The following is a 22,289-nucleotide window of genomic DNA, read 5'->3' as shown; positions in this document are numbered from 1 at the left end:
ATTCAAGAGAACGTATATGAAGAGGGAGCCCTCGACCCAGTGAAATCAGGGGTCAAGAATTCCGTGAACGCAAATGCTAATGTAACTCACAAAATTGGTAAAAAAACACCAACTGCCTCAGGATTTATTTTGGCTTTCCCCAGTGAGGATGTCTTTTTCACAGGCAATGATGAGGCAGATGACGAGGATGAGAGTGAGAATAGCAGCTCAGACTTGGAGCCAGATTCAGATTTGGAAACGTCAGTAGGCTCTGCAGTGGATACTGATTCAGAGATTGATAATGAGTCAGAATCAGACAGCGCTTCAATCTCCTTGGATAGTGACACGGAGTCTATCGATTTGGAGCAAGAGACAGTTCAAAAGGTCCCAAAAGCGAGACAAAAGACCGCTGCCATAGAGATGAATAAACCAGTGCTGAACAGCAGACCCAAATGTAAGAGTAAAGTCAAAAATAACTCTAGACAGAAGAATTTGGCCAGAGCATCTCGGGGAGCTCCAGTGAAATCGGTCGCAAAGAAACTTGATTGGGACAATACACTGGAAAGTCATGCACTGCCTACGGGGGGGCCTGAGAACATAAATATGGGTATCCATGATGCTAACTCTCAGGGGCCTGAGGGGAGTGCCTCTAACTTTGAAGTCCTGTTTTTTACCTTAAAACAAATACAAGGTGAGGCCCGAGCTGAGAGTCAAAGGGCAAGCAGAAGAGCCAGGCATGCAAATAAAAAAATTCAAACTTCTTTGCATAAAATCAATAAAATGCACGAAGAAATTGTTGGGAGAGTATCTGAGGTGGAGGACAGAACGGGAAAATTGGAGAACGATTTTATTAAATTGCAGGATGCTAAGAGAGATCAGGATAAGACAACAGCGGACATGCTCTGGAAACTGGAGGATTTCGAAAACAGACAAAGACGTAATAACGTCAGACTACTTGGGGTACAGGAAGGAAAGGAGGGGGGGGGACGTACGGGGATTTGTTGTTGAGCTATTAAAAGGTGCTTTTCCGGAGATGGCTTCATGGGACTGGGAGCACGAGGTACAACGGGCACACCGGTTCCCGATGACGCGGAAGGAGACATAGGGTAAGCCTCGCGCAATATTACTCTATGTAGGGAACTTTTTACTACGTGAGGAGATAATCAGCAAGGCAAAACCGCAGGCAAAACGTACCTGTAAGGATGTTGTTTTTTTTGCCCGTCCTGATTTTTGCCGCGCCACTGTGTAAAGGCGATGGCGGATGAGACAGATGATCACTCCCTTTCAGAACATGTTTCCAGCACGATTGAAGATTGGACTAAATGGAAACTTTAAGATCTTCTATTCTGAAATTATGGCGCAAGAGTACCTTAGTTTTTTGCGAGAAACTAGAGGTCAACATAAGGCACAACATAAGGAGCTTGTGAAGCATGACGCCCAAGCGGTTGCTATTAGAAACACTTCCCGGAAGAAGCAGTAAAAAAAAAGAAGAGATTAATAACACTATGCAGTAGGAGAAGCCGACTACCTGTTTAAACATTTGGCTTATGAGTTAAGATTGTATATTTCTTCCTTGGGTTGGGGAGAGGGGTAGGTGTGTATCGGTTTGTTTTGGTGCACTGGTGGGTGTCAACAGTTCTACGTGATAACGGGGGGCAGATGGGGTTCAATATTATCTTGGGGGGAGTACCATGAGTGAAATTTATGGTTTAAGAGAATCAGGGGAGGGAGGGCGTGACATCCTGTAGGCATCGTCGGTCAGACATAGGTCCTTTGGACCTATTTGCCTGTAGGGGGGGTGGGTCTTTGTGGGAGGGTTGTCTGGGGTGGGGGAGGGGGGAGCAGGAGCAGGGCACATGAGCACTGGAATTTGTCTGGATTATGAAGAATTTGATCTAGAATGGAAGCACGAGTATGAGAACAAGCTTGGAAGATTGGTAATTAGTAGTGGGCAGTCAGCCGGTAGTCCCTTAAAAACTAGATATGTCTCTTAGATTCGTAACGTGGAACGTATGTGGCTTAAACGACGTTCAAAAAAGACAAAAGATACCAGTTCGATTGCGGCAGATGAATGTAGACTATGTATTCCTGCAAGAAACGCATATAATGAGTACCCAGGAGTTCTTTCTTAATCAGCTGGGGTTCCATCTAATAGCAAGGTCTAAGCAAGGGACGAAAAACAGAGGGGTAGCTATTCTCTCAAGCAGTAAAAATGTGGTAACCGGAAAAAAACTAGAAGATCAATGGGGTAGATGGGCTATGGTTGAGATCTTAATAGAGGGAGTATGGACAACTTTGGTGGCAGTCTACGGCTCAACCCAGGATGATCCAGAAATTCTACAGTTTTTAGATGCCGAGTTAGCAGGTTGGCCTCCTCAGGTTATTATAGGTGGTGATTTAAACATTAATGGGGCGGAGGGGTTGGGGGTAGGTCTGACTAGAAGCTATAAAGGCAGGAAGAAAAGAGTACATAAAGCACTGGTTGATCATTTAGAGAATAATATTCTGCAAGACGTCTGGGGTAGAATTAGATCGGATCAAACAGGCTTTACATACTACTCCGCACCACATCGTATATGTGTCCGATTAGATTACTTCTTGATATCTAATGACTTAATGACCAGAGTAGAAATTGATAGGCTTCCACTAATTTTCAGCGACCACAACCCCCTAATATTAACAATGAAGCTAGAAGGGAGAACAAGATTAGGTAGGGTTTGGACATTTGAAAGAGGGCTCCTCCTGGATAATAATTATATACTGCACATGTCCAAATGGATTAGTGAGTTCTTTGAGAATAATAGAGGGAGTGCACCGGTGGGAGTTATATGGGACGCCTTTAAGGCCGGTGCCCGTGGAGAGACATGCAGCTTCAGCGCATATAAACGGAAAGTAGAACGACTTAATGACAGTGCCATAGAGAGGGCCGTCTTAGAGGCAGAGGAACAGCTAATAATTGTGTAATAACGGGTGAACCGATAGAACAATCAATCATAGAATTAATGAAAGTAAAAAGTGAAGCTGAGGATGACTTGGCAAATAAGGCAGCCCAATATTATACTATTAGAAGGGAGAGATGCTACGAATTTAGCGAAAAAGTTGGACATGTCCTTGCCATGCGCACTAGGCAGATAGCGGCAGCTGGGACTGTCAGGGAGATTAGGGATGAAAATGGAAGGCTACACTCAGACTCTGAGGAAATTAGGGAAGTGTTTAGGAAATTTTATCAGACACCATATGATGACCAACATCCCAGTAATGCTGTAGAGATAAGTGAATATCTTCCGAATATCCCAGCTGAGAGGGTCTCTACTGAAGACGCAGAAGGACTGGAGAAGCTGCTGGATTATACTAAAATCAAAGAAGCTATGGGCAATCTCCCTTCAGGAAAGGCCGCTGGCCCGGATCAGCTCCCCTTAGAGTTTTATAAAACTTTCTGGGGGAGTCTAGGGCAGGATTTAAGTAGAACGATCCAAGCTGCTCAGACAGGGGAGTCTATCCCAAAACCTTGGGGGGGGTGCAGATATTGTTTTAATATTAAAAAAAGGGAAGCCGGCGACTGAGCCAGGGTCCTATAGACCAATTACGTTGATGAACAATGATACAAAAATACATTCGAAAGCCCTTGCAACAAGATTTGCAGGAGTAATAGGTGTCCTAGTCAGTAGCAACCAACACGGTTTTATTCCTGGAAGAGGGACGACACACCACACCCGGAAAGTTATAACCATGTTTGATGCCACCGAGGTCACAGGAGATCCGATGGCAGTAATGCTGTTAGATGCTGAAAAGGCGTTTGATCGGGTCTCCTGGGACTATCTGTGGTACACCCTAATAAGAGCTGGGATCAAGGGGGGTTTTGTGAAAGCTCTACAGACTCTGTATAGGGAACCGGTTGTGGCCTTAAGAGTAAACGGGGGCATCACGGGACAATTTCAGATTAAGAGAGGTACACGGCAGAGGTGCCCATGCTCCCCTCTGCTATTTGCCATGTACATGGATCCACTAATCCGCAGGATAGAGTTATGTGCAGATATCACCCCGTTAAATACATTATTGGCCCCCTGTAAGATACTCGCTTACGCTGACGATGTGGCTGTGATAACACCAAACCCCACAGAGGCGACCGAGCTGGTAGAGGCAGAGGCACGCAGATTTGGGCAAGTTTCGGGCTATCCCCTGAATACTTCAAAGACTCAGATCATCAAAAACTCAATGACTTCCTGTGATGATAATCGAGTGGTCCAGGCAGGGATGTATTTAGGAATCAATACCTCAGCTGATCTCGACACCCTGGTGGAAAACAATATTGTCCCAATAATAGATTAAGTAAAGAAAGATCTGGATCGATGTGAGAATCTTCACTTGTCATTAGTAGGATGAGTCAATATTATCAAAATGCTGGTTTTGCTGAAATTTTTGTACATTTTTAGGGCAATCCCACTCTTAGTTGATAATAAGTGGTTTAAAATTTGTGAACAAATGGTTAACCGTTTTATTTGGGCAAAAGGTAAGACGCGGAGGGCAATGAGATTCATGTCGCTCCTGCGGGAAAGAGGAGGCTGGTCACTACCGGATTTAAAGCTCTATTACTGGGCAGCAGCATTGCAAGGTATGGTGGGCTTGATTGGAGGTGCTGAAGTGGAAGGTTGGGACAAGTTTGGTTCGCTCGCTATTTATGGTTTGGTTTTGGGTACAAATACTGAAAATGTATTTCTGAGATTCCCGGAGGAAAGTTACTTCAAAAGAACACGATTTAAGACAGTAATGGCTGCATATAATATATGGAAAGGGTTTGTTAAAAAGGTGGGAATTGGGAGGTATAATGCATATACTAGATTAAAATATAACCCTTCCTTACCTAGTGAGGTTTTTTCAGGAGATGTCTTTCAAGAATGGGAGAGGCGGGGGATAAGAAAGTTTGGAGACATGTTGGGCGGTTATGGTATATTACAATTTACGGAATTGCAAAATAGGCATGCTTTGGATACAAAACATTTCTTTAAATACCTTCAAATAAGAAGCTGCATATTAAATAAACAAGGGGGCACATTGGGGTTTGAAAGAAATATGGTGATGGACCTTATAGAAGGTGGCTTTGATTGCACTATTAAGAGGTTTTATTTAGAGATGACAAAACTAAATAAAGATGATCTAGAGAAATGGATAGATGGATTGTGGAGAAGAGTGGCTCAGGGGTTAGAGGCGGCAGACCCGGAAGCTGAGATCGGCCCTGGACCAGGGTTCAATTCCCCGCCTCAGCGGGTCTTGGGCTAAAAATTCCACGGACTCGATAATTCTTGCTCCGGTGCCTCCTCGACTCACGGGTTCACACTCTGCGACTCTGGGCAATAGCTTGCTTAATCTCCACAACGGCCCCTCGCGGCGGGATGCCTGGCTTTCACCTTGTGGATACCCTGCCGGGATATCTCACAGGGGAATACCAGGACGGGTTCCCTAAGCAAGCGCCGGGAAACCCACTGCGGGTAGCTGTGCGCTATATAAGCTCAAATACATACAAATACATACATAAGTGGTCTGTTGGTTTAGATATAGGCAGGGATATCTTTACCGAGTCATTAGAAATGGGGAGTAAAATGCTGTGTTCATCGTCCCTTCAGGCCCAACACTATAAGGTATTATACCATCTATATTATACAACCGCGAAGATTGCCCAGTGGGGGGGCACATCTGGTACTACTTGTTTTAGATGTGGCAGCACAGATGCTGATCTGATACATATTTTCTCAGTTTGTCCCCATTTGGACAAGACGAAACAGGATATTGTGAATTTCTTCCGGAATGCACTGTCAACAAAAATAGAGTTAACCCCAGCTATTATGTTATTGGGGGTAAGTGTTGACGGGCAGCCGAGTTGTAGAAATGTTATATTTGTAGCAATGGCGATCTTGAGATTGCTAGTGGCTTCTGCTTGGCTTGATCCTAACCCTCCATCATACCATCAATGGCTAGGTAAAGTACTGTCAATACAAAAACTGGAAACAGCCAAATATGCTAGGAAGGGAAAAAAGGGTAAGAAATTGGGTATGCACATTTGGGGTCCTTTTATTCGATGGAAGTTAGGTACTGACTGTTAAAAGACCAAGAACTTGTATAGATGAATATTGGAATGTATAATTTTGTATTCTATTGTTTCGTAATTATTGTGCCCTGCTCATGTCATGTTATAAAGGAAATGGGGGGAAAATCTTTCAATAATTTTTTTTTTTTTTAAAAAGGAAGTGTGGTGAATGCGTTTCTGGAATAGTCTGACACTAGTTTGCAGAACAACACACATCATTGACTTTTTACTTGATGGGGCTATAGCCCTCTAAGCAATATACTGACATCCAATGTTCCAGCATCATGACATTACAGTATAAGCAATCGCCACCTCCATCAAAAGGTAATAAGCAAGGGCAAGAATGAACAATCAGTGACTACACCTACCTACAAAGGGTAACACCACACAGCTGCTCACACACAACTCAGACAAGGCAAGGCTAGGTGGAGGCAAATTGTCCTTAGAGGACAATAGGTTTTGCATATGCCTGTGTACTCAAAACGGTCCTTACAACAATCAGTCATGAACATTCAGTGGCAGACAGCAAGCTGCAGCAAACACATTCCACATCTTCATATTTACTCCGGCTATTGTTTTTGCCTACTTACCTACACATAATCTACACAAATGGACATTTCAACATTACTTCAAGGCCTGCACGATCTCTACTTGTGCGGCCATGACCCCTTTCACATCCCCCCTTTCACATCCATCTCAAAGTACATGCTCATCTCTCAAAACTATTATACACACACAAGCATGTCATAAGCACCCTCTCGTGCACCTAGACGGAAAAGTATGTCTACCCCACAAGCTCAAGCATTGTACTCAAACTCTTCAAAACTGATTTTAAAACTCTCGCACTTGCACTACCCTTCTTACATCCACACCTACATTCACAGAACAACTTTTCATCATTATGTACACAACACCTCTCACATACATAACATGTACACAATGTACTATACTCATCACCTCCCTAGCGTCAAACGTAACATGTCAAATGGACCACTCTCATCACCAGCTGCACGCTCAGTAATATCTTGACTGCACTCATATCACAACATGCAGTATCATAGCCCACTCTGACATACTCACGTAACACATCACTACATCTCACACCAAGACACTTACAGTACTCAATGAACTTGCCCTCAGCCATTTGCATACAACCATACAAACGCCATACTCTTTTTAAGTTCTACAGATTGTCATTTCTAAAACAAATGCATCCACAGATTCAAACACGACATACATAAACCATAGAACACCTCATATGTCACCGTTCAGCACCCTAATTTTCACAACTGGTGTATACTCTTGACAGACACTTATCTACTTTGTTACAAACAACAAGTTCAACCTTGTCTCACTGTGGCCCTTTCACATCCACATATGACTTCCATGCTCCATGCCACCATTGACTTAAGCACATTAACACCCATTTTCACTCTTGAAACTGCCCTGTTACAGTCATCTCTCTCCATAGTGACAATGACCACAGCTCTCATCTCCTGCCAGAATCCAACCTTGCCTACCTGGTCATACCCCTATCACATCTAACTATTCCTATCATACCTTGCACAGGATTAAACCAGCCTACCAAGCTTGCATACTCTGATTCACACGCTCCTATCTTTAACCACTCATATTGGGTGAACGTGAATACTTCAGGCCTCTTACACAAGAACTGCCTATGAACTTAACTCATACCTTACACTCTCTGACAATCACTACATTTATCTTGCCAACATGACGTATGAATCTCCACTCCATCTCAAATTTTTAAAGACTATTCACTCTCACCTTTACCCTTGTTTAAGCAAGCTCAGCACATGCAACATCAGCCTTGGATAACACATTTTTAGCTAGGCCTCACTTTAAAAAAAAACACATCCTCCCCTGCTTGGCAACTAAGAGCATGGCTGTGACACTGGCTCCTGTAGCATCTGCACAGCTGAAGGACACACAACACTTTTGTGCACTCACTGTCCACTTGGCTTACCACACGTAGCACTGGTCAATCCAACAGACATAACAGCACTACTAGTTCAGCTCTGTGTGACCTGAAACAGCATCAATCATAGCTTAAAAGGACCCCATTGTCAGTCATTCACAAATGAGAAAATACAAACAACTTATACGCTCAACTGAGACTAATGTGTGGTTGTAGATATGAAATCTAAGCTTGGACAGACAAAAATCACCATACACGTGATTTCCCCAAACAAAGCTGGATGGCATGACTGACATATAAATTTGAAAGCAATGGACTATGAAGACAACACACACCTTCCCTAACATGAATTCCTTTGAAAGTGGGTCTGAAGGGTCTGAAGACTGTGAGGATACTGCTCAACTTACACTTACCATGGGCTCAGGAAATATATCAGATGAGTACACAGCCATGAAGGGTACTTGCCTACAGTAGCATGCCACCTGTGGTAAGGTTGTCATTGCCACTAGTCCACCAGATCTATAGGAGACACAGACATGGGTCCACCACTATCAAGTAACATACAAGTATTGTATCATTGTTCTGTGTACATGGGCGTGTCCAAAGTAACTACCATGTAGTCAAAATCTGTACGTACCCAGGTGTATCGATGAGACAGTTGTCTTTCTGTACATCACAGACATATGCAGCATGCTCCTCATAAACTGTTGCACTGTGAAATACTTGCACTATGTTGACAAATGAAAGGATTACCTATGTGCAATTGTGATGTAAAAAAGTAAAGCTGTGTGACTTCATGTCACAATCATAGCCAAAACTGATGTGGGCGATGACACCCAGCAAATGTAGTCACCAAAATCTTGAAAACATAGTGTCAAAGGGCACATACTCCATTGACCAAATGCAACTCATGCCTTACTAACATCATTGTATATATACACTACTAATTGTACATTATTCACAGTTAACTAAAAAACAATGTTTGGGACTCCGAGATCAGCAATTTAAAACTTGAAACAGGCTTTATTCTGCAGGAAAAGGCAGAAATGTCAGTTACCAGCAGTCCAATGGCCAGTCCATAAATTTTCATATGCCCGATGGACCCAAACAACTTGCCAATAGACTCTTTCCTGCAACAAACCTGCATGGGGTCCCCTTCCCTGGGAGGGGCATCCAAGGGGCATTCCAGTTGATAAAGGGACACAACTAGGGAGGACTGGGTTGGGTTATGGAAGGGATAGGATCAGGAGGGGTGTGTGGGTCCACTGCAGTGGTTGGGCCAGATTGCGGGGACGGTGGGTCCAATGTAGTCGTTAGTTCAGATTGAGGTGTGTGTGGGTCCACCGCAGAGTGTGTGTGTGTGTGGTTTTGTCCTACTATATGTGCGTTTGTGTGCTGCTTGTGACTTTTGAGGTGTGTTGATGTGTATGTTTGGTTGTGCTTGGGTCTGGGAGTGTAGTTGGGACTGTGGATGGGGAAGAGGCAGGAAGGGGAGGGACTGCTGGAGCTTGGAGATTGCTGCCATCAGTGTGGAGGCCAGAGCCTGATTGGATCTGCGTAGGTTATGTCAGCACTGCTGTATACCCCACAGAGATCTTCTTCAGGATGTTGATGGCCTCCACACTGAGGGCAGCAGAGGAGACAGGGGCAGGGGGTGAGGTGCCTGGCGCGAAGTAGATGGGTACCCTGCCATGGGACTGGCCTTGGACACTGGGCCTGGGAGCAGCTGGGAGGGTGGAGATGGTAGTGTTGGTGGTGGACTCCGATGTAGATCAATCATCCCCTGTCTCCTCCACCACCAGGGAGTCAAATCAAATCAAAATAGTCTTTATTCGATATTTTTCAATCATAAAAGACATTTACAAGTTTATCCCCCACCCAATAGATAGTGAGATCCACAATTAATTAATCATTACAACTATATCTAAAAAATAGCTTACTAGCTTATTCATGATTACAAAAGATTAAATATATTACATTTAAAAAGTTAAAACAGTATTAAAAAAGTAATTCATTCAATGCTAGATACATCAGTTCCTCAATACAATTTACAAAATCGAATAGCAGCATATAACAACTGGCCCTGGGGTTATTCCAAACTCATTTTACGGGCCCGAATTATCCACATCCAGTGTAAGAATTTAGACATGGCTATAACAACTGGCTGAGAAGTATCAGTTCTTAAAATCCTAATGGCCTCGCTAGCAGTTTTGAGGCCTAACTGAACACAAATCGGTTTAAGTCACAATTTTCTTGGTACATTATATTCTGGGCAGGCAAACAATACATGCCCTATAATTTCCCTTTGGTCAGGGCAAAAAGGGCACACCGAACTTTGGTTCCCACGCCATTTTGCAGTTAAAATATTTAATGGTAGTGTCCCCACCCTCATTTGGTGATACTTCTTCCGGTCCCCTGGTATGGTAACCCAATCCCAGTAGGGTTCTAGGGCCAGTACATGCTTGAGCTCTAAGAAATCGGTGGTAAGAGATGATTCAATACGACATCCCAAAGTGTTAGCCTCAACCATGTTCCAATACAGATCACGAAGTGTTTTCTTGGGTGGGAAGACATTCCTCACAGGGTCATCCCATAATGGAGATAGGCCCATAGCCATATAAATTGCTTTAACCTCCCTCATCCATTGGATTTTATGAGATTTATCCGAGTCTCTAACCTCGAGGAAGCCCTGGGCATACTGGAGGAGTTCCGGGGTTACCCATAATCTCCTCCAGTAGGCGACTGATCTATATTTTGCCATATTCTCGAAGCTATGAGAACCCAGATCATAATGGAGAGGTATCAAGGGAGTGGATACTGGTAAACAAGTGATGTTACGAAAAAATGTGTTTTGGGCAACCGTCAACTTAGTGAGGTTGCTGGGCCCCCAGAGTTCTGCCCCATAAAGGACCGCTGCTCCCACCTTTGCATTGTGAATCTTTAAAACAGGAGTGATAGGCCTGGTATGTGAAGAGTAAAATTCCTTGGTGAGTGCTCCTGCCAATTGTGCATGCCTCGTAACCAGCTGATTGGTGTGCTGTTTCCAATCTAACTTGTAAGACAGGGTAATGCCCAAGTAATTAAAAACTGGGGTCTGTTCTAGTTGGACCCCGTCCATAACCACCTTCCCTCTAACATATTTCCGTTTGTGCAGAACCATGAATTTTGTTTTGGCTGTATTAATAACAAGGCCATGATCTGCACAGAACACTTCAAAGACTCCAATAGCTTTTCGGAGCCCCTGTTGTGTCTTTGATATTAACAGAGTATCATCCGCAAACATCAACAGGGGGATCAGTTTTCCGGCCAGCTTAGGTGCGTCGGTCGGTTGTTGTTCAAAATACCTTATCACCCTGTTGATGTATAGCGAGAAGAGGGTTGGGGCTAGTACACAGCCTTGGCGTACTCCCCTTGCAATGGGAAATTTGTCAGTTACGCTACCCTGCTGGTTCCATCGGACTTGGGCAACATTATTCTCGTGCAATCTAATTAAGAAAGACAAAATTTCGTTTGGGATGCCCTGTTCTTGTAAAGCTTTCCACAACTTAGCACAAGGGACCAAGTCAAATGCTGATTTAAGATCAACAAAGGCTGCAAACAGCATACCCCCCCCCAAGTAGCACTACCCTCCAGTATATTAAAACAAATCTAAAAACTTGATCAATAGTGCTAGTATGACAGCGAAACCCTGCCTGTAATGGTGACAAAATGTCTTGCTCGTCTATCCAAGCATGGATACGTTGCAGTACGAGCCTCGCCACTACCTTTTGAATGCATGCAATGAGGCTGATAGGCCTATAATTTCCTGGATCCGAGCTTTCCCCCTTTTTAAAGATTGGGATAATCTCGGCTCCCTCCCAGGTCTCAGGGATAGGTGAGCCCTTTGCAATGCCATTGGCTAGCAGCTGGATATAGGTAGCCCAGAGGTCCTTGTCGTGCATAAATAGGTCAGCAGGGACCGAGTCCAGGCCTGGGGCCCTCGCTTTTGGGATGTTGTTCAAGGTTTTTAGGACGCCAGCTTTAGAGAAAGATAGATAGTTAGTACTCGGATTTATATCCAAAGGTGCTTCGCATCCATCTTCATCAATGTCCTCAGAAGCAAACTGGAAAGCATAGTGGGAAACTCAAGCGTTTGGTGACACATGGTTCATGGGTTCTCCTCTTTTGACCCCCCTTCCCCACTTAACAATATCCCAGAAAGTGGACATAGATCTTTCTTTGCTGACTCTCAGGAGGTCCTTCCAGTAGCCATCATCCCATTCGCCTTTTGCCCTAATTTGTGTTTTTTTGTACATGACACGGGCATCCTTTATCTTCACTATATCTTTTGTCTTTACTGCATCTGACAAGGCCCTGAAAGAAACCCTGCAGGATTTGTCATACCATTGATCCTCCTTCCTTACTGGCCTACTCTGTCTCTTAGTGACCTTTTTAATAAAGAAGGATCTCAATTTACTAAAAAACACGTCGTGGATCCTACTAACGTTAGATACCGGAGCCTCAGCAGCGGAGTTACTCCTTAGATCTGTAATGGCCTGGGTAGTTAAGTCCCTCATAGCTGCACACTCTCTTTGTTTGTTACACAGTTTGACCATTTAATACGTCTGTGGTCATTTGAAAGGGAAATTTGCACATTATCCAGTTGTACTTCACTATTAGATAGATCAAACAACCTGAATAACAAAACTAGTGGGTCATGATCACTTTCGGCCCGTGGCTCTATCCACATATGGACAACACTAGACCAATTCTCCTTATTAATAAGAATGTAGTCAATGCGACTATGTGATATACCGTTATTGAAAGTAGGGGCACCCAGTGTATCAGAACCCGTTCTTCCATTAGTGGCTCGCAACCCATGCTCCACACATAAAACTTTTATTTGCAATGCGGCCTCTGACCACTTTTTTATAGGTAATAGGGACAGCTGAGGGATTTCCCAGATACAGTCTTCTTCCAACGTAAGGTCTATGTCATAATTATCTAGGGGTTCAAAACAACAATTAAAATCAGCGGCAACAATAGAGTTGCCGTTCAAGCAATGTTGCTTAAAAAGAATATCTAGTTGATCAATTGCCTCAGTGGCTTTACCGCCTGGTAGGCCCCTTGAATAAATGTTAAAGATATAAAGATCTTTACACTGATGTCGCTGGAGTTTGACTAGCAGAATACCAGGGGTATTTGTAACCAACTGGAAAACAGAGTACCCACTGTTCTGTTTTACCCATGTCACCAGTCCCCCCTTTGGCCTACCCCGTGAGCTTGGAGTAGCCGAGATGTAAAAGTGTAGGTAACCTTGCTTTGGTTCTGGGGTTTCCTGCCAGGTTTCCTGGAGAAGGATTATATCCTTTGTATCCAGGAAAGCTAGCCAATCCAGGGATGTAATTTTACTTTTCAGACATGCAACATTCCATGACACTAGGGTAAAATGAGCAGCAACATCAACATTAGATCTCCTCCGTGCTGGTGATTTGGCTAACCCTATGATTTTGAGATGGAATATTTTCATTCATGCAATTCTCAGTTACCACCAAGTTAAAAGAGGTTTTAACATTTTCACTAATATTGGTATTGGATACAGGTGAGTCATAGAGATCATTATTTCCATATGCAACCTCCAAAGTACTTTGTTTACTCATTAAATTTGTCTGAGGTGTGGAAATATCATTTGCCGAGGTATTCAACTGAACTATGTCAACTCCCACTTGGTATACGCCCCGTGGGATAGAGCATGCAATGTTACTTCCCCTCTCAAGTCAATCACACTCATTTAGCCCCGATAGGGCCTTATATCTATTTCCCAAAGGCAATCCCCATTCGATAACTGGAGCCTTTATTCCTTGTCTGTTTCTTAGAGTGTCCCATACTGGCCCCGGGGTCTTAGGGAATTTTACGTTTTGTTGTTCACCATGAAAAAATTTTAAAGTGAGGGGAACAACAGTCCCACTTCTTCTTTGTGGCGGAAGTATATTGATCAACACATTGGGTAGAACAGCCGAATGGGAAAAAGTCACCGCTACACAGTCTCCTTTGAACCTTTTTGGTCAGTTCCCTTTTCAGGTAACCCTTTTCACTGCCTTAATTTCGCCCGCTAATTGCTGTTTCCCTCCAGGCGCCATCTGCATATTCCCTGTTAACCAGTGCAGCGCCTTGCTGGACAATGATGCTGGAGTTTCCAATTGGCCGGTCGCCAAAGGTGGAACATTAGCCAACACCAGTACCACTGGAGAGGCTTCTTCTATAAATTGAAGGGGATCTATTTCTTGGCATAGTGCAGGCGAAATATTTGGTATTGCTAAACCACCATCTGTTACCTAAGGGTGATTGTTGGAGCTTGATGGAACCTGATCCGGGTGGGTAGATGGAATCGAGCCGCCCCCCTCCATTGTTGTGCTCCCAGCATTTTCTTCGGTTGCCTGAGCTACTTTTGTCACTAGTATTGCCAATTTATCAACCTCGTCCACAACCTTAGTCTGGATCCCGCCCATTTTCTTTATTTCAGCATTAGTTTATCAATCTTGGCGACCAGGGGTTTGATGATAGATTTGATTTTGGAATCTATCATATCAGCTATCTTGTGGAACAGTTCATCATCCATAATGCATTTGGCACTATCAGCCCCATACTCCATGCTTCTAGCCTTAGTTTTCCCAGGAGGAGATGCCCTTTTCTTCCTTAGTCCTGATCGTAGTCCTGCTCGTTTTGGCTGAGTTTTTCTAGAGGTTCTGGCAGGTCGAGTTTCCTCTTCAGAGGAGGAAGAGAGGTCGTCATCTGTGATTAGAATACGCATCTCACGATCAGAATTAATATTTTTTTCTGGGTCAGTTGCAACAAGATTTTCCAAGTGAACTGCCGGGGCATTAAGTAGGTCATCATTATCACCTGCATGAGTGTTGTTATCTATCAGATCAATGGGAGCATCCAACAGTGAAGTTTCTACCTATGAAGATGATTTGGTTGGGCTCAGGAGTTGGAGATTAGGGGACTGGCTTAATCCCAGTGACTGTCTCCTGTTACTGTTTATTTTCGTGACCACATGGACCAAATAGTTATCCATTGTTTTGGAGACGATTGGGGCTGGTTTTTTTGGCATGCTGGACATTCAGTAGATAGGTACACTTGAGAGAAATGTGTCAAGTCACAAGAGCTACTGGTACATAAGATGGGAAAAAAAGACAAAAGAAAAAAAAAGAAAAGAAAAACATATAAAATACTCAGTCTAGCTTCCCATGCACAGTAGTAAACTTAGATAATAATTAATTCCTTACTTCGGATGCAGGGGGTATGGCCCAGTCCAGTCACGGACAGTCTCGGACTGTCTAAGACTGTCCGCCCGTTGTCCGGGCTTCGTCCGGGCGTCCCGCTCGCGTCCCGTGAGGCGGCCTCTGCGCCGCTTTTGAGCACCTCCAGGTGCGGGCGCGTCGTCAGCAGTGCGCGCCGCCGCGAAGCCTGCCGGGAGTTGTGGTCCCGGAGCGGCGGCGTGAAGGATGACCCAGCTGACTCTCGGCCGGTGGCGGCGGGGGCTCTAGGATCTCGTTTCTGCCCCAGTGACTCTCGGCGGTGGCGGCGTCCTAGTGCTGGTCTCCGGTAAGTATTGTTTGCTTTCACCAGGGAGTCATCACTGGAGCTTGACTGGTCTTTAGATGCTGCAGATGTTGTTGCAGACCTGCTCTCAGTGTGGATCCCCTCATCCTCCCCGCCAGTGGGTCCCTCCACCTCCGACTCCGCACTGGACCCAGACTGGCGAACTGCTCCCCCTACAGCCGTGGCACTGTCTCCTACATTGGCTGATGCTGTGAACAAAAATTAAAAAGAATCACATACGTCATCTGTGTGTACTTGACACATAGGTAACATCACATATCCACACTGTTCAAACAACTACATCATTTTGACTAGTGCTATCATCTTTTGATATATTTACACATATGGCACTTGTCAGTCTGCAAGTTAACCATTGCTCCCACACACATGATGTTATCTGCAACAATGTGTGTATCAACATCAAATGTCAAACCCACGTTGTCAACTGCTTCACTATGTAGCAGGTGATGTAACGTCTTTTGCACCTGGCGGTCTCATGCTATGACATACCTGTCTCATCTCCTGCAAGGGAGTTCAACGCTTACAATGGGAATAGGATTCACACAATTGAAGTGAGACATGGTATCCATTCTGCAATACCTAGTCATCAAATTGGTAACCATTGGCTCTAATGTCACAGGTCAAATGACATCCTTGTCAAACTTTAAGCTGGCGGGGCCATTGCATGAGTCATGTCACACAGATAACAGTGATTGTGCTCATTTAACCTGTGACTTAGGTTCTCTACTCTCCTGTCACACATCTGACTCTAAAGATTCACCAATGTAGTAGGCTTAGGTAGGGTGAGAGGCACGTGGCCCACTGTATTGTGTCATCTATGCACAGTGTCATGAAGATTAATCAGAATGTTGTACTCATTGTAAACAGCTCACGATTTTCAGATGTGAACAATGGTCATCACACTTCCAAGTTCGATGACTGCATCTTCACAATGCTTATGGTGAAGCACCATGCCACTGGGCCGTCTTGGTGCATTGTCTTTACAAACTATAAGTACTGAACCTCCATTCTTCATGAGTCCAGTCAACACTGTGTACCAATCCTGTATAGACTGCAGAAGTCCAAATTTGTATGGCCCAGTCTGAATGTCCCTCACTTCCATTAGACATATTGCACACTTCCAACAGCTTAGATTGCTCTTCTTTCCCATCTCGTTTTGTTGACTTATTTCAAAATTATGCATATTTTACACCTCTCAGGCTGAGAGTGATGCATCATACCCATGGTTTACAAAGCTCCAAGTATGTATAGTCAACAGCATTTACACACATGTCAACTGTCAATGAATGGCATGTGTTTTCACTGATACAGAGTCAGAAACATGGACTTATTCTTTTGAATCGAGATAATGGAATCTTCCACCCAAATGTGACAGGCCAGTGTGACAGATGACCAGAGTTAGCATACCTGTAATTTGCCCATGGGATACATTTCCTAACACTCAGCACCACGGCTGGGACCTAACATTGTCACAATGAACAAACAAAACTCACCAAGGCCTCAACATTGATGTCACCTGCTGCAGGAATGTATAGCATGGCCTCTTAAACACCTGTGTTCTCCAATGACAACATGCTTCATAGATTTGTTGAAACCACTCTGAGAACAGGTCACACATTAGTCAATGTGCTGGCACATGTTGGGCAATTGCATTACTCCAGAAGGCTACATCCATTCACATGTTGTTGTAATTTGTGCTGATCACGTGATCATGGCACTTCCCTGAACATAACATCTCCCTGATGAAAGGGGCATCACCGGGCATCGCTTTATCCTTATCCACTGTTCTTAGGATTAGGAAAGCCAGAAGTGGGGGGCGTATGTTCTCTTACAATGCATCAAAGCTCTGGAACTCCCTTCCTCTTCACTTACGAAAAGAACCTAACCATCTTATCTTCCGTAAACTGTTAAAAACCTGCCTATTCCCTTAGTCTGGTGGCCATGTTAATCTTTCCCGCTATAAGCTCTGGGATGCCCTCGGGTAGCCATGTGCCTAATAAATGTATTTTTCATTTCATGTTTCATTTCATATGCATCTTACAAAACTGATTAGTGGGTTTGGCTGTCTCACAACCTGTAAAAGGGGCAGCAGGCTAAGGTACTGCAACATGCATTTTTAATAAAGGTGTGAGACAAGGCACATACTCACCCCCTCCTTGCTGCTGTGTGCCTTTCAACTGCCCATCCAGGTCAGGGAAGACCACCAGTACGTTGCGAAGCATGTGGTGGTCAGAGTTTGGTGCCCGCACCTCTTGCCTGGAAATGACAAGCCCAGCTGGACTTCAGTGATCTTCTTGGTCCAGCCACCTCTTGCGGCAAAGATGGACGCGTCGAGTTTCCAACCCCACGGAGCGCACCTTCTGGGTGAGTGTCCTCCAAATCTTGGCCTTCCTATGTGGCTTGACCTGTAAGAATGACATGGTAACAGAACCTAAGTTCACATGCAACATGTTTCCGAGTCAGACACCTGTACACATTGGTCATGGTCAGTTTGGCAACAATGTCTAAGGGCTGGGCAAGTGGCATTATGTGCAGTTGTCCTGGATTCAATGATGACTCCTTCCCATGAGAACAGTGATAAGATTTTTACCCCAGTACACACACTTCTACAGCAGTGTACCTGCTCAGTGTAGCTGCATACACTTTTAAACTTACATAAAACAGTTTACATGCTTGCCAATCAGATTCCTAATGGCAGTATAGCATAGTAATTGCATATGTCCAATGAAAATGCAGTGTAATCATCACTCGCCTGCTCCTCTGGTTTGCCAAAGAGCAGGCTGCACAGTGGTAGGAGGGTGTCCAACAGGGCCTGGTTCTCCTCCTTGCTGAAAGCTCGGGCCCTGTCCTCTGTACGCGCGGTAGTAGCTCCCAGCGGATGTGGACACAGCGGCAGAGAGATGGGGAGGTGCAGGAATGATGAAGGTAGTGCAGGCAATTGAAGTCTCTAGGGAACAGACAGACTTATATCTAATTTGCCGGGGCGGTCTTAAATCCATGCAGCCAAAGCAATAGGTTTGTATCGGTCGCATGCTCCGAATCGGTCCAACGCATGACATTGCTTACAGACGACACGCCTACCGCGATGTTCAAAAACTCGTCATCAGTCCATGATTGACTTTGATACATTGGTGATGGAAGGTTACCGAGTCAGTTTCTACGCGATGAGGACATGATCTGAAACGCACATCTGTCACCATAACAACCAACAGCCAATGGCAATGACCGAATCGGTTAGGATGTGGGTACTGTGTCCTTTAAATACTCACCCGTGTCAGTCACCGTTACAAGTTGCAGCCAATGGCTTGGTCAGAATCAGTTAGGATGCTGTTACCTCGTCCTTTGAATACTCACCCACATCAGTCACCATTACAACTTGCAGCATATGGCTCAGTTAGAATCATTTAGGATGCGACTACCGGTTCCTTCCAATAATCGGTTGGCAGGGCAGACACTCCTGTAATTGATGTATTGTTGTGCATTACATGTGTGGAGATAGTTTATTCATGATGAAATGGCCCTTTAAATAAAGAGCTAACACTCCCATAAGGAGCTAACCTTGAAGGGCACATGACACACTGTTTTTAAGATTAATACCACTCTGAAAGGATAGTTCCAGCACTGGTCATAATCTTCAAATACTAGTATGCATCCTATTATTAATCTGAACTAGGCGACAGATATATACCAGGAATATTTTATTTTGTAACTTGTTTTATTTTCGATTTATCCATCATTTTATATTGTTTCTTATTTTTAGATTTGTAAAAAACATTTCATCACAAATTCAATTTTTATAAACATTATTTCAGAATTCATAGTTCATAACAAATACAGAAGAATATCACAAGATAATAAATATATACAATTTTTTTTAGCACAAAATACTTAAGAAAACACCACCTGATATCATACACACAAACTCAAAGTGCTACCACACTCACACCCATAATTCATTCAAACCACACCAACACAGGAAAAAGGAAGAACTGAGTCTAAGTTGGCAAGATCTTAACGCCAATTTATGGGTCTCAAAATCCAATATGAGACCCCTGCACCAGGTCAACGCGCGTTTTGGCGGCTCTAGGCCACCTTCCTCAGGACCTCTTTCGTACAGTCTAATCCAGGATATCAGGGGACCTAAAAATATACATGAAGAAAATATATACTGTCACCATACAATCTCTCATGAAAGTGAGAAAAAAGACTAAATTAACACAATAAGAGAACATTGCTTAGATTAACACAGCAGCTCTTCACATGACCACAAGTTGCAGGGAAAGTGCATAAGACAAGATTATCAGGCATACATAAGAAATATAATGACATATCGTGAAGGCACCTAGTAATCCACTAATCAGGGAGACAATATTTATAATAGTTCCACCTTTTTACAAAGACTACTGCAGTACATATAATTTTTATTAAAGGGGGGAAAAAGGGAAATCCATTTCTATGGATTTCCAACAAAGGGCATGAAACATAACATGTTATGAAAAAACATGGGTCTACTTACGGTTAAAAACAAATTTTTGTTCCTATTTCATGGATCCTATTCTCATCTGAGATGGTCAATCGTAAAAATTATATTCGAGATACCTAAGAAACAGAAAGAGATGCCCTACTCTAAGTAATCATAAGATAACTCGGATTCGTCCGAAGCCAGCCTTTCTTTTTTACAGCCTGTTCTTACCAGTTCTAAGGGCAGCGAGGGGCCGGGTCTTAACGTGAAATCGACTCTTTATGGTAGCAGATGACCGGTCTTCCACGAGGCAATCTAGCTAAGACAAAAGTACGCCGATATTTTAAGTCATGCAACTCTATCACAGAACGCAGTACTATCCTATATAACCAAATGACATACAATTGGAAACACACCTTTTAGCTAAACAGTGAATTCCACACTCTATTTCCGATTCGAGATAATGTTCCGAGACGTATTAGGTTGATAAGGAGGAAGATGACTTGCTCTGCTTGTTAGGAATCTAAAACGTAAAGATAGAACGTGAAGTCAGAAGCAAGGATCGCACTAATCGTTTAGAAACATATCTGAATCTGGCGGTAAATTATAATTCTAACTGTCCGGTATTCTGCCGCACAAAAGTGTTGCTTACCAAAATATAGTACATATTTTAGTTCCAAGATGATGTTCCAAAATGTGTTAGGTTAATAAGAATAGAGATGGCTTGCTCTGCCCGTCAAAGATCTAAAACGTAAAAATAAAGTATGTATCAAGAGGGGTGAGAAAACGTGAGAACAGGAACAAAGTCACACTAATCATATAGAGACATGTATAACTTTGAGTTTGTGTGTATACTATCAGGTGGTGTTTTAATAAGCTGGCCATCCAAAGTGACACCACAGGCTGATCACTCAGCTTGGGCAAGGTGGTGTAATCACCCCTTGCTTATATATAGTATACCTATATCTACCCTTATATATAGATACATATATATCTATAAGTCACTGCTATGGCAGGCCTTGACAATCCTGGAGGCAGAGTGCTTGGTTTTATGTGAGAGGGTGCCCTAGCATGAGCCAAGCCCCTCTGCAGCTTTCGGAACCATGTGCTTTTATCTGTTCTATGATATAGCCATACCATATACTATTAAGTGCATTATAATCCTCATGGTTAATGCTAACTTTGGTTGGGCATTATCAAAACATGTTGTGTAAGGTGTTAAACACTTTGGAATACTACCCCCCCACCAGTTCCGGCTTACGGGGTTAGCATTCCACCCTTCTAGAGGGAAAAGACATGTAGTTACTGCTTTACCCGGTTAAAGTTAAACAGAGCCACAGCATCACAAAATGGATGCTGCTGCCACAGACATGAGTCTGACCTCCTGCAGCTGGACAAAACTCTGGCAAAGGAGGCCTGGACAATAAGTTTCCTGTCGAGGGAGGAGCTAGCACCTCCCCAGACAGACTGTAGTGTATCGGGGCAGGGTGGGTTTAATGGAAAGATGCTTTTCCAGACGCTGCCTGGGGCACACAAGGTGCTCCATGCATAGCCCGGTTCAAAACCAGTTGCTGGGGCACTCCAGCCCCGCTCTGGCGTGAATTTGGACAAAGGGAAAGGGGTGTAACCACCCCCTTCTCAGGGTCCACCTATAGGTTGGACCTAGCAGGTAATCCAGCCCATAAAATCAGTATAAAGATAGGAGCTGTGACTAGAGACATTAGATTATCCTGGACTGAAACTCTGAAACAAAACTCTGGGACCTTCGACATTCTATACTGACTAGAATACTGAAGACATTTCCCTTGTGGTCAAGGAGTGACCACCCTCTGCAAACAGGCACCACCAGTAACTTGCGGGTTTGCTTTGTCAACACTCCAGCCAGAACCCAAAGATTCAGCGACTCAGGAACTGGACTACCAGACTTCTCTGACTCTGATCCAGATCCACAGCAAAGCTGAAACCCGTGGCAGACACCAGAGACGTGAGACCGGACACCCTGGACTACCTGCACTTTGCTAATAGTGCAATGACCGAGGTACCCTCGAAGTTGTGCATTGGGGTTTAGGAAGCCCCAGACCCGAGCGCCATTTGCACTGAAGCTCAGCCCTCCACACTCCACGAGTGTTGCGTGGGGCCTGCTCTAGCATTTCAGCTTGATGCATCTTCCCGGTTGCTAGCCCATTGGCTAGTTAGCCCTCCAAAGACTTTCTTTTGAAACT

This window comes from Lissotriton vulgaris, chromosome 3_1, assembly GCF_964263255.1.
Source record: "Lissotriton vulgaris chromosome 3_1, aLisVul1.2, whole genome shotgun sequence".
NCBI lineage: Eukaryota > Metazoa > Chordata > Amphibia > Caudata > Salamandridae > Lissotriton > Lissotriton vulgaris.
Note: the sequence above shows the minus strand (reverse complement) of the source record.